This window comes from Lolium perenne, chromosome 3 (genome assembly GCF_019359855.2).
Source record: "Lolium perenne isolate Kyuss_39 chromosome 3, Kyuss_2.0, whole genome shotgun sequence".
In the NCBI taxonomy this organism is placed as follows: Eukaryota; Viridiplantae; Streptophyta; class Magnoliopsida; order Poales; family Poaceae; genus Lolium; species Lolium perenne.
The window spans coordinates 130,823,955-130,835,364 of NC_067246.2; positions in this window are offsets into that span (position 1 = coordinate 130,823,955).

Sequence of the window (11,410 nt, forward strand, 5' to 3'; positions counted from 1 at the left end):
CTGTAATTTTGGAGAAAAATCAGGGGCAATAATAGACGGACCAACAAGAAACCTTATTTTCTTTATTATTAGGTATAGATAGGAAACTTGCCCGTGCGTTGCTACGGGTTAATTTATATGAACATAAGATATTAATCCCTCGTCTCCATGAGGGGCACCAAGGCATGAAATTTTGACTCAAATACCACTCTATGATCCCTATAATCTTGGGGCTGGCAGCTCTAGGCGTGTCACAATTTATAGTGTCACAATTTATAGAGGAACGGACGTGAACTATTTTACCGGTGTCAATCATGAGGAAACCAAGATCGAAGCTCCAAGCCCATTGTTTCTACACATGAAGTTTGTGTGAAAATCATGAAGTTGTTTCTACACATGAAAACTAACCTCGTCAGCTGATCATGTTCTCCTTATTTATTATATTTACGTTACTGTAGCCATCGAACATGACTGCAATCAAGTTTTGCTTTTCAGATGCATAAGCCAGACTTTATGAAACACTACCAAATTGTTTGGGCATGCAATTGATCTCAATCTCTTCTAGATGAGCTCCGCTTCAAGATTCAGGACTATCCACATTAATGTGCGGGGCGTTTCTTTTTAATCATGCCACATAGAGTAGGTCTAGGATATTAGATCATGCACAATGAGTGAAAACCATCATAGATATCTAAATACGACCTTCAATATGTGTGCATAGACGCAATGTGGGTCAGCCCGACCTGCATCTGTCGCTACCCTCTGCCGGAGGTCATGCCAAGCGCTGCACTAATTCCTTTCAAGAGGACGGGAGTGCGTGGGGTTTTATTTGGTGATGCACGTGCGATTTGTTTCCACGCCCAATTCTGGTACACCTCGGACTGATTATTTTCCTTCTCCTCTCCGGTTTTCCACACTGGTCAGGAGCTGGACAACGTAGGGAACGAGAAAAACTACTGCAACCGATCACATATTGGTCGATGGTATCACGTTGTGCCTATGTGCACGTCGGCGCCGTCGACAACACGAGCTGGCTGTAGCACTGCAGAAATAGCGGCACCATCGAGCCCCGGCAATCGATAGGTGTGGGCGCTAAGGTTGGTGCCATGCAGGCGGATTGACCATGGCGTGCAATCGCATACGCGATATGCAGTGCGGCATCAATCACATAGCTGATTTAGTTACTCGTGGATGTGTCGTCTTCCGTCGACTCGCCTCCACCGCCTGGTTGAGCGCCGGTGGCCAAGTACCTTGACGTCGCCCCGCACAGTCGCACAGACCTCCTCCCGTCCATGAACAAAACTCCCTTCTGTGCAAGACGAAGATATCTGTTGCTGGTCCGGCAGATTCCTTCCTTAGCGTGGTGATTGATGATCTAGCCCGTCACTATATGTTTACGAAGATCGCGGCGGGTCGCCTTGAGTTGTGTTTCGATCGATTGTTGGCTGGTTCTGTTCGATGGACGGGGTGCTGGGCGATCGATTGGGCTCATCTAGATTATATATGGATGAGACGTACCAAACCAAGACCGTATGAATTGGATCGGGATTTGGCTAATTCGCGTGTTCCCGTATAGCATCTGAACTCTGCATTATCGTGGTCTCCGATCCGTTTTGTTTTGGGCCTGTTGGTACTTTTTTTTGTTAGCAATATCTTTGACATACCATAGGAACGTCCAGATCAAAAACCGATTCCTTTACGTACGATGGAACGGACGAACAAGAAATCAAATCAAACGGACTAAACGGACCGAACGACGGAAACTCTTTTGCTTTTATTATTAGGTACTAGCACAAATGCCCGTGCGTTGCTACGGTCGAAGAAATCTACTGCAAACAAATGGCTTCTATTTTTTTCCCAAGTCTCAGCTATATGAATAAATTTAATAATACTGACCAAGCGCTTTGAATTTTGTTATATCTTGTTAGATGCTTCATGTGAAAACAGTAATAATTAAATGTAAATAATTATTTAAAAATATGAATCCTTTATTTCATGGTGTAAATATTTCCTCACACACTATGAGCTAAGAAAATCAACATTACACATGACAGTGCGTGACCAAGAATTGGGATTTGCAGGCGAGAAGAATTTTTATAATCTAATTTTTTTATTTAACACACAAATACGTGTCTCTACCAATCCATATATGTAAAAAAACATTTTTTTTAAAACACTAATATGGACTAAATCCCATATCTCCCGTTTGTAAGAATAAAGTGCTACTTCTTGTATACCTTGTTGGTAGAATACTTCCCGTGGCCAATCTATCGTGCAGTTCGGTAGGAGGATGAAAAATTATTAATCGGGAGTAATTAGCAATATTGATCCATGGATGGCATAGATATACATACGTACGTAAAACATGATTTCCCTCTTTTAAATGTTTTGAAATTCACAATTTTTGGCCTCGTCTAGAAGCTGAACAACATAAAGCATCAGATTCAACGTCCATGCTACAATCTCCTATAGCGTATTTCTTTCAGGAAAAATAGCTTCCAATGATCCTTGGACTTCGATTGATTGCTCAGCCTTCTTGAAGTGCTTCCTCACGGTGCCCAGTGTAGTATAAATCCATCCTTCATAGTACAGATAAGATAATAGCTATAGTGACATCTGGGATCTGCCAATGAGGCGAAAAAGTTTGAGCATCATGAGGTAGCATTAGCAATCAGACAGCAGTCAGATATGCGAGCTGTTACCAGTCTTCATAGTATAGATCGTTGGCGAGCAAGCCAGACGTTTTCAACTTCGACATGATGACCGGTATTAGAAGGACGAACGCCGCCATGAGTGTCTCTCGGCAGCATCTTTACTCCGCGGCGGCTTTGAATTCATCCGCTGGCCATGGTCCTCTACTTCTCTGGGCTCGGCTTCGCTGGTGAGAGACCACGTACCGGACACGCCATGAAGAAGTCAACGTACCGGACACGCCATGAAGAAGTCACCGTTCCTGCCTAGCCGAAGCTGACGACGAACTCGAACCACGTCGACAGCTACAGGACGGCCACCGTCCGGCGATGGAAGTGCAGTTGTGGTACAAACAACGTCCACCTTGATCACTAAAGGAACAACACACGCGTGGCCAGCACACAGATGACAGATCAAGCTCCGATCTGCAAAGGAACCTCCGATCTGTAATTCAGCTATATCGGGTGCGGCGACGAAGACTGTTTGGCGTCCCTCGATTTCTGAGACAGCCGGCACCTGGCCAGGTCCGGGTCGATGACGCTAGAGGCCCTCGATTTCATCTCTGGTGGCCTCGCTCCCGACCGCAGCGCTGCGTGTGTTTATTTATTCTGTACCTGAAGGAGTCGTGCGCGCAATGGACACCTGGGATGTCAGGCGACCTATTCTGATACGGTTTTTCGACTATGTCCGGTTTTCTTGCCAAGAGACGACGTACCAAGGAAACTCCCGATGGAGGAAAACCATTGACGACGGACCAAACGTACCGAACCACGGAAACACTTTTTGCAATGGACACGCGCCCCGTTCTCCCCTAGGGGCCAGGCGAGGTCTTCAGTTGAGGCCGCCTCGTTGCTGGGATCGAGAGGGATTGGTGGCGATTTACACAAAAACTAGCACAAATGCCCGTGCGTTGCTACGGTCGAAGAAATCTACTGCAAACAAATGGCTTCTATTTTTTTCCCAAGTCTCAGCTATATGAATAAATTTAATAATACTGACCAAGCGCTTTGAATTTTGTTATATCTTGTTGGATGCTTCATGTGAAGACAGTAATAATTAAATGTAAATAATTATTTAAAAATATGAATCCTTTATTTCATGGTGTAAATATTTCCTCACACACTATGAGCTAAGAAAATCAACATTACACATGACAGTGCGTGACCAAGAATTGGGATTTGCAGGCGAGAAGAATTTTTATAATCTAATTTTTTTATTTAACACACAAATACGTGTCTCTACCAATCCATATATGTAAAAAAACATTTTTTTAAAAACACTAATATGGACTAAATCCCATATCTCCCGTTTGTAAGAATAAAGTGCTACTTCTTGTATACCTTGTTGGTAGAATACTTCCCGTGGCCAATCTATCGTGCAGTTCGGTAGGAGGATGAAAAATTATTAATCGGGAGTAATTAGCAATATTAATTGATCCATGGATGGCATAGATATACATACGTACGTAAAACATGATTTCCCTCTTTTAAATGTTTTGAAATTCACAATTTTTGGCCTCGTCTAGAAGCTGAACAACATAAAGCATCAGATTCAACGTCCATGCTACAATCTCCTATAGCGTATTTCTTTCAGGAAAAATAGCTTCCAATGATCCTTGGACTTCGATTGATTGCTCAGCCTTCTTGAAGTGCTTCCTCACGGTGCCCAGTGTAGTATAAATCCATCCTTCATAGTACAGATAAGATAATAGCTATAGTGACATCTGGGATCTGCCAATGAGGCGAAAAAGTTTGAGCATCATGAGGTAGCATTAGCAATCAGACAGCAGTCAGATATGCGAGCTGTTACCAGTCTTCATAGTATAGATCGTTGGCGAGCAAGCCAGACGTTTTCAACTTCGACATGATGACCGGTATTAGAAGGACGAACGCCGCCATGAGTGTCTCTCGGCAGCATCTTTACTCCGCGGCGGCTTTGAATTCATCCGCTGGCCATGGTCCTCTACTTCTCTGGGCTCGGCTTCGCTGGTGAGAGACCACGTACCGGACACGCCATGAAGAAGTCAACGTACCGGACACGCCATGAAGAAGTCACCGTTCCTGCCTAGCCGAAGCTGACGACGAACTCAAACCACGTCGACAGCTACAGGACGGCCACCGTCCGGCGATGGAAGTGCAGTTGTGGTACAAACAACGTCCACCTTGATCACTAAAGGAACAACACACGCGTGGCCAGCACACAGATGACAGATCAAGCTCCGATCTGCAAAGGAACCTCCGATCTGTAATTCAGCTATATCGGGTGCGGCGACGAAGACTGTTTGGCGTCCCTCGATTTCTGAGACAGCCGGCACCTGGCCAGGTCCGGGTCGATGACGCTAGAGGCCCTCGATTTCATCTCTGGTGGCCTCGCTCCCGACCGCAGCGCTGCGTGTGTTTATTTATTCTGTACCTGAAGGAGTCGTGCGCGCAATGGACACCTGGGATGTCAGGCGACCTATTCTGATACGGTTTTTCGACTATGTCCGGTTTTCTTGCCAAGAGACGACGTACCAAGGAAACTCCCGATGGAGGAAAACCACTGACGACGGACCAAACGTACCGAACCACGGAAACACTTTTTGCTTTATAATTAGGTATAGATAGATTACTACCGTTGACAAAATTGTTTCATGTTTTCAAAATCAAAGCTCTAGCACAAATATAGCAATCGATGCTTTTCCTCTATGGAGGACATTTCTTTTACTTTCAATGTTGAGTCAGTTCACCTATTTCTCTCCACCTCAAGAAGCAAACACTTGTGTGAACTGTGCATTGATTCCTACATACTTGCATATTGCACTAATTATATTACTCTATGTTGACAATATCCATGAGATATACATGTTACAAGTTGAAAGCAACCGCTGAAACTTAATCTTCCTTTGTGTTGCTTCAATGCTTTTACTTTGAATTATTGCTTTATGAGTTAACTCTTATGCAAGACTTATTAATGCTTGTCTTGAAGTGCTATTCATGAAAAGTCTTTGCTTTATGATTCACTTGTTTACTCATGTCATATACATTGTTTTGATCGCTGCATTCACTACATATGCTTTACAAATAGTATGATCAAGGTTATGATGGCATGTCACTCCAGAAATTATCTTTGTTATCGTTTTACCTGCTCGGGACGAGCAGAACTAAGCTTGGGGATGCTGATACGTCTCCGACGTATCGATAATTTCTTATGTTCCATGCCACATTATTGATGTTATCTACATGTTTTATGCACACTTTATGTCATATTCGTGCATTTTCTGGAACTAACTTATTAACAAGATGCCAAAGTGCCGATTCTTTGTTTTCATTGCTTTTTGGTTTCGTAAATCCTAGTAACGAAATATTCTCGGAATTGGACGAAATCAACGCCCAGGGTCCTATTTTGCCACGAAGCTTCCAGAAGACCGAAGAGGAGACGAAGTGGGGCCACGAGGTGGCCACACCCTAGGGCGGCGCGGCCCCCCCTTGGCCGCGCGGCCCTGTGGTGTGGGCCCCTCGTGCCGCCTCCTGACCTGCCCTTCCGCCTACTTAAAGCCTCCGTCGCGAAACCCCCAGTACCGAGAGCCACGATACGGAAAACCTTCCAGAGACGCCGCCGCCGCCGATCCCATCTCGGGGGATCCAGGAGATCGCCTCCGGCACCCTGCCGGAGAGGGGATTCATCTCCCGGAGGACTCTACGCCGCCATGGTCGCCTCCGGAGTGATGTGTGAGTAGTCTACCCCTGGACTATGGGTCCATAGCAGTAGCTAGATGGTTGTCTTCTCCCCATTGTGCTTCATTGTCGGATCTTGTGAGCTGCCTAACATGATCAAGATCATCTATCTGTAATTCTATATGTTGCGTTTGTTGGGATCCGATGAATAGAGAATACTTGTTATGTTGATTATCAAAGTTATGTCTATGTGTTGTTTATGATCTTGCATGCTCTCCGTTACTAGTAGATGCTCTGGCCAAGTAGATGCTTGTAACTCCAAGAGGGAGTATTTATGCTCGATAGTGGGTTCATGCCTCCATTGATATCTGGGACAGTGACAGAAAGTTCTAAGGTTGTGGATGTGCTGTTGCCACTAGGGATAAAACATTGGTGCTATGTTCAAGGATGTAGTTACTGATTACATTACGCGCAATACTTAATGCAATTGTCTGTTGTTAGCAACTTAATACTGGAGGGGGTTCGGATGATAACCTGAAGGTGGACTTTTTAGGCATAGATGCATGCTGGATGGCGGTCTATGTACTTTGTCGTAATGCCCAATTAAATCTCACTATACTCATCATAATATGTATGTGCATGGTCATGCCCTCTTTATTTGTCAATTGCCCGACTGTAATTTGTTCACCCAACATGCTGTTTATCTTATGGGAGAGACACCTCTAGTGAACTGTGGAAGCCGGTCCAATTCTCTATACTGAAATACAATCTACTGCAATACTTTGTTCTGTTTTTCGCAAACAATCATCTTCCACACAATACGGTTAATCCTTTGTTACAGCAAGCCGGTGAGATTGACAACCTCACTGTTTCGTTGGGGCAAAGTACTTTGGTTGTGTTGTGCAGGTTCCACGTTGGCGCCGGAATCCCTGGTGTTGCGCCGCACTACATCCCGCCGCCATCAACCTTCAACGTGCTTCTTGGCTCCTCCTAGTTCGATAAACCTTGGTTTCTTTCTGAGGGAAAACTTGCTGCTGTGCGCATCATACCTTCCTCTTGGGGTTCCCAACGAACGTGTGAGTTACACGCCATCACTCCGCCTTCCATAGTGATTTCTTCCGGACTTTTCTAGAACCTTCTAGAACCTTCCATAAATGCACCAGATCATTTTCAAACTTATAAAATGACTTCCTATATATGAATCTTATTCTCCGGACCATTTCGGAACTCCTCGTGATGTCCTGGATCCCATCCGAGACTCCGAACAAAACTTCGAACTCCATTCCATATTCAATATCTACTAATACGACATCAAACCTTAAGTGTGTCACCCTACGGTTCGCGAACTATGTAGACATGGTTGAGACCTCTCTCTGACCAATAACCAATAGCGGGATCTGGAGATCCATAATGGCTCCCACATATTCAACGATGACTTATTGATCGAATGAACCATTCACATACGATACCGATTCCCTTTGTCACGCGATATTTTACTTGTCCGAGGTTTGATCATCGGTATCTCTATACCTTGTTCAACCTCGTCTCCTGACAAGTACTCTTTACTCGTACCGTGGTAAGTTTTCTCTTATGAACCATTCATGTGCTTGCAAGCTATTAGACGACATTCCACCGAGAGGGCCAAGAGTATATCTATCCGTCATCGAGATGGACAAATCCCACTGTTGATCCATATGTCTCAACTCATACTTTCCGGATACTTAATCCCACCTTTAAAACCATCCATTTACGCAGTGGCGTTTTATGTAATCAGCGTACCTTTCCGGTATAAGTGATTTACATGATCTCATGGTCGAAAGGACTAGGTAACTATGTATCGAAAGCTTATAGCAAATAACTTAATGACGTGATCTTATGCTATGCTTAATTGGGTGTGTCCATTACATCATTCATATAATGACATAACCTTGTTATTAATAACATCCAATGTTCATGATCATGAAACTATGATCATCTATTAATCAACAAGCTAGTTATACAAGAGGCTTACTAGGGACTCATTATTGTTTACATAACACACATGTATCAATGTTTCGGTTAATACAATTATAGCATGGTATATAAACATTTATCATAAACACAAAGATATATAATAACCACTTTTATTATTGCCTCTTGGGCATATCTCCAACAGTCTCCCACTTGCACTAGAGTCAATAATCAAGATTACATTGTAAGGTACCTAACACCCATGGCATTCTGGTGTTGGTCATGCTTTGCCCTAGGGAGAGCTTTAGTCAACGGATCTGCTACATTCAGATCAGTGTGTACTTTGCAAATCTTTACTTCTCCATCTTCGATGTACTCGCGAATCGAATGATAACGTAGCTTGATATGCTTCCGCCTCTTGTGTGACCTTGGTTCTTGTGCATTGGCGGCACCCATGTTGTCACAATAGATGACTAGTGGGTCCAATGCACTAGGAACCACACCGAGCTCTACTATGAACCTCTTCATCCATACCGCTTCTGATGAAGCCTCTGAAGCCGCTATGTACTCCGATTCTGTTGAAGACTTCGCCACCGTGCACTGCTTCGAGCTTGACCAGCTTACTGCAGCACCATTCAATATAAACACGTACCTGCATCGAGACTTAGAGTCATCAGGATCAGTGTTCCAACTTGCATCGGTGTAACTGGTTACAACGAGCTCTTGGTCACCTCCATAACAAAGAAACATATCCTTAGTTCTTTTCAAGTACTTCAGGATATTCTTGACCGCTGTCCACTGTTCCATTCCTGGATCACTTTGATATCTGCTAGTCAAACTAACAGCATGTGCTATATCCGGTCTAGTACATAGCATGACATACATGATAGAGCCTACTGCCGAGGCATAGGGGATCTGATTCATCCTTTCTCTTTCTTGTGCCGTAGCCGGATCTTGAGTCTTACTCAAGACCTTACCTGGTAACATAGGTAAGAACCCCTTCTTACTTTCGTCCATTCTAAACTTCTTTAGAATCTTGTCCAGGTATGTACTCTGTGAAAGCCCTATTAGGCGTCTTGATCTATCTCTATAAATCTTGATGCCTAAAATGTACGATGCTTCACCAAGGTCTTTCATTGAAAAACTATTATTCAAATAACCTTTTACACTACTTAATAGTTCTATATCATTCCCAATCAATAATATGTCATCTACATATAATATTAGGAACGCTACAGAGCTCCCACTCACTTTCTTGTAAATACAGGCCTCTCCATGACACTGTATAAACCCGAAGTCTTTGATCACCTTATCAAAGCGTCGGTTCCAACTTCTGGATGCTTGCTTCAGTCCATAAATTGAACGCTGAAGTTTGCACACCTTGTCAGCATTTTTAGGATTGACAAAACCTTTGGGTTGTACCATATACAATTCTTCCTCATTGTCTCCATTATGGAATGCCGTTTTGACATCCATCTGCCAAATCTCATAATCGAAAAATGCAGCTATTGCTAACAAAATCCTCACAGATTTTAGCTTCGCTACAGGTGAGAAAGTCTCATCGTAGTCAACCCCTTGAATTTGTCGGAAACCCTTTGCGACAAGTCGAGCTTTATAGACAGTAATATTACCATCAGCATCTGTTTTTCTTTTGAAGATCCATTTATTCTCGACAGCCTTGCGGCTATCAGGTAAGTCTACCAAAGTCCACACTTTGTTATCATACATGGATCCCATTTCGGATTTCATGGCTTCTTGCCATTTGTTGGAGTCTGGGCTCATCATCGCTTCTTCATACGTTGCAGGGTCTTCATCATTGTTGTCCACAATCATGACATTTAGACAAGGATCATACCAATCAGGAGTGGCACGTTCCCTTGTCGATCTGCGAGGTTCAGTAGCTATCTCATTCGAAGTTTCATGATCATTATCATTAGCTTCCTTTGTTACTGGTGCAGGCGGCACAGGAACAACTTCTGGCACTGCGCTACTCTGATCAAAGAGAGAAGATTCAGTAATCTCGTCGAGTTCTACTTTTCTTCCAGTCACTTCTTTAGTGAGAAATTCTTTCTCTAGAAAGGTTCCGTTCTTAGCAACAAAGATTTTGCCTTCGGATCTGTGATAGAAAGTGTACCCTATAGTTTCCTTAGGGTATCCTATGAAGACACATTTCTCCGCTTTGGGTTCTAGCTTGTCCGGTTGTAACTTTTTTACATAGGCTTCGCAACCCCAAACTTTAAGGAACGACAGCTTAGGTTTCTTATTAAACCATAATTCATACGGTGTTGTTTCAACGGATTTAGATGGTTCCCTATTTAAAGTGAATGCAGCTGTCTCTAATGCATAACTCCAAAATGATAACGGCAAATCAGTAAGAGACATCATAGAACGAACCATATCTAAGAGAGTTCGATTACGACATTCGGACACACCGTTTCGTTGTGGTGTTCCCGGCGGTGTCAATTGTGAAAGTATTCCGCATTTCTTTAAATGCATGCTAAACTCATAACTCAGATATTCACCTCCGCGATCAGATCGTAGAAATTTAATCTTCTTGTTACGTTGATTTTCTACTTCACTTTGGAATTCCTTAAACTTCTCGAAAGTTTCGGATTTATGTTTCATGAAATAGATATACCCATATCTACTCAGATCATCTGTGAAGGTTAGAACATAACGATAACCACCGCGCGAGGCTACACTCTTTGGTCCGCACACATCGGTATGTATGATTTCCAATAAGTCTGTAGCTCGCTCCATAATACCAGAGAATGGAGTCTTAGTCATTTTTCCCATTAGACATGCTTCGCATCTATCAAGTGACTCAAAGTCAAGTGATTCAAGTAATCCATCGGTATGGAGTTTCTTCATGCGTTTCACTCCAATATGACCAAGACGACAGTGCCACATATAAGTAGAATTATCATTCAATTTAATTCGTTTAGCATCAACGTTATGAACATGTGTATCACTACTATCGAGATCTAATAGAAATAAACCATTCTTCTCAGGTGCTCGACCATAAAAGATATTATTCATAAAAATAGAACAACCATTATTCTCAGACTTGAATAAATAACCGTCTTGCATTAAACAAGATCCAGATATAATGTTCATGCTCAACGCGGGTACAA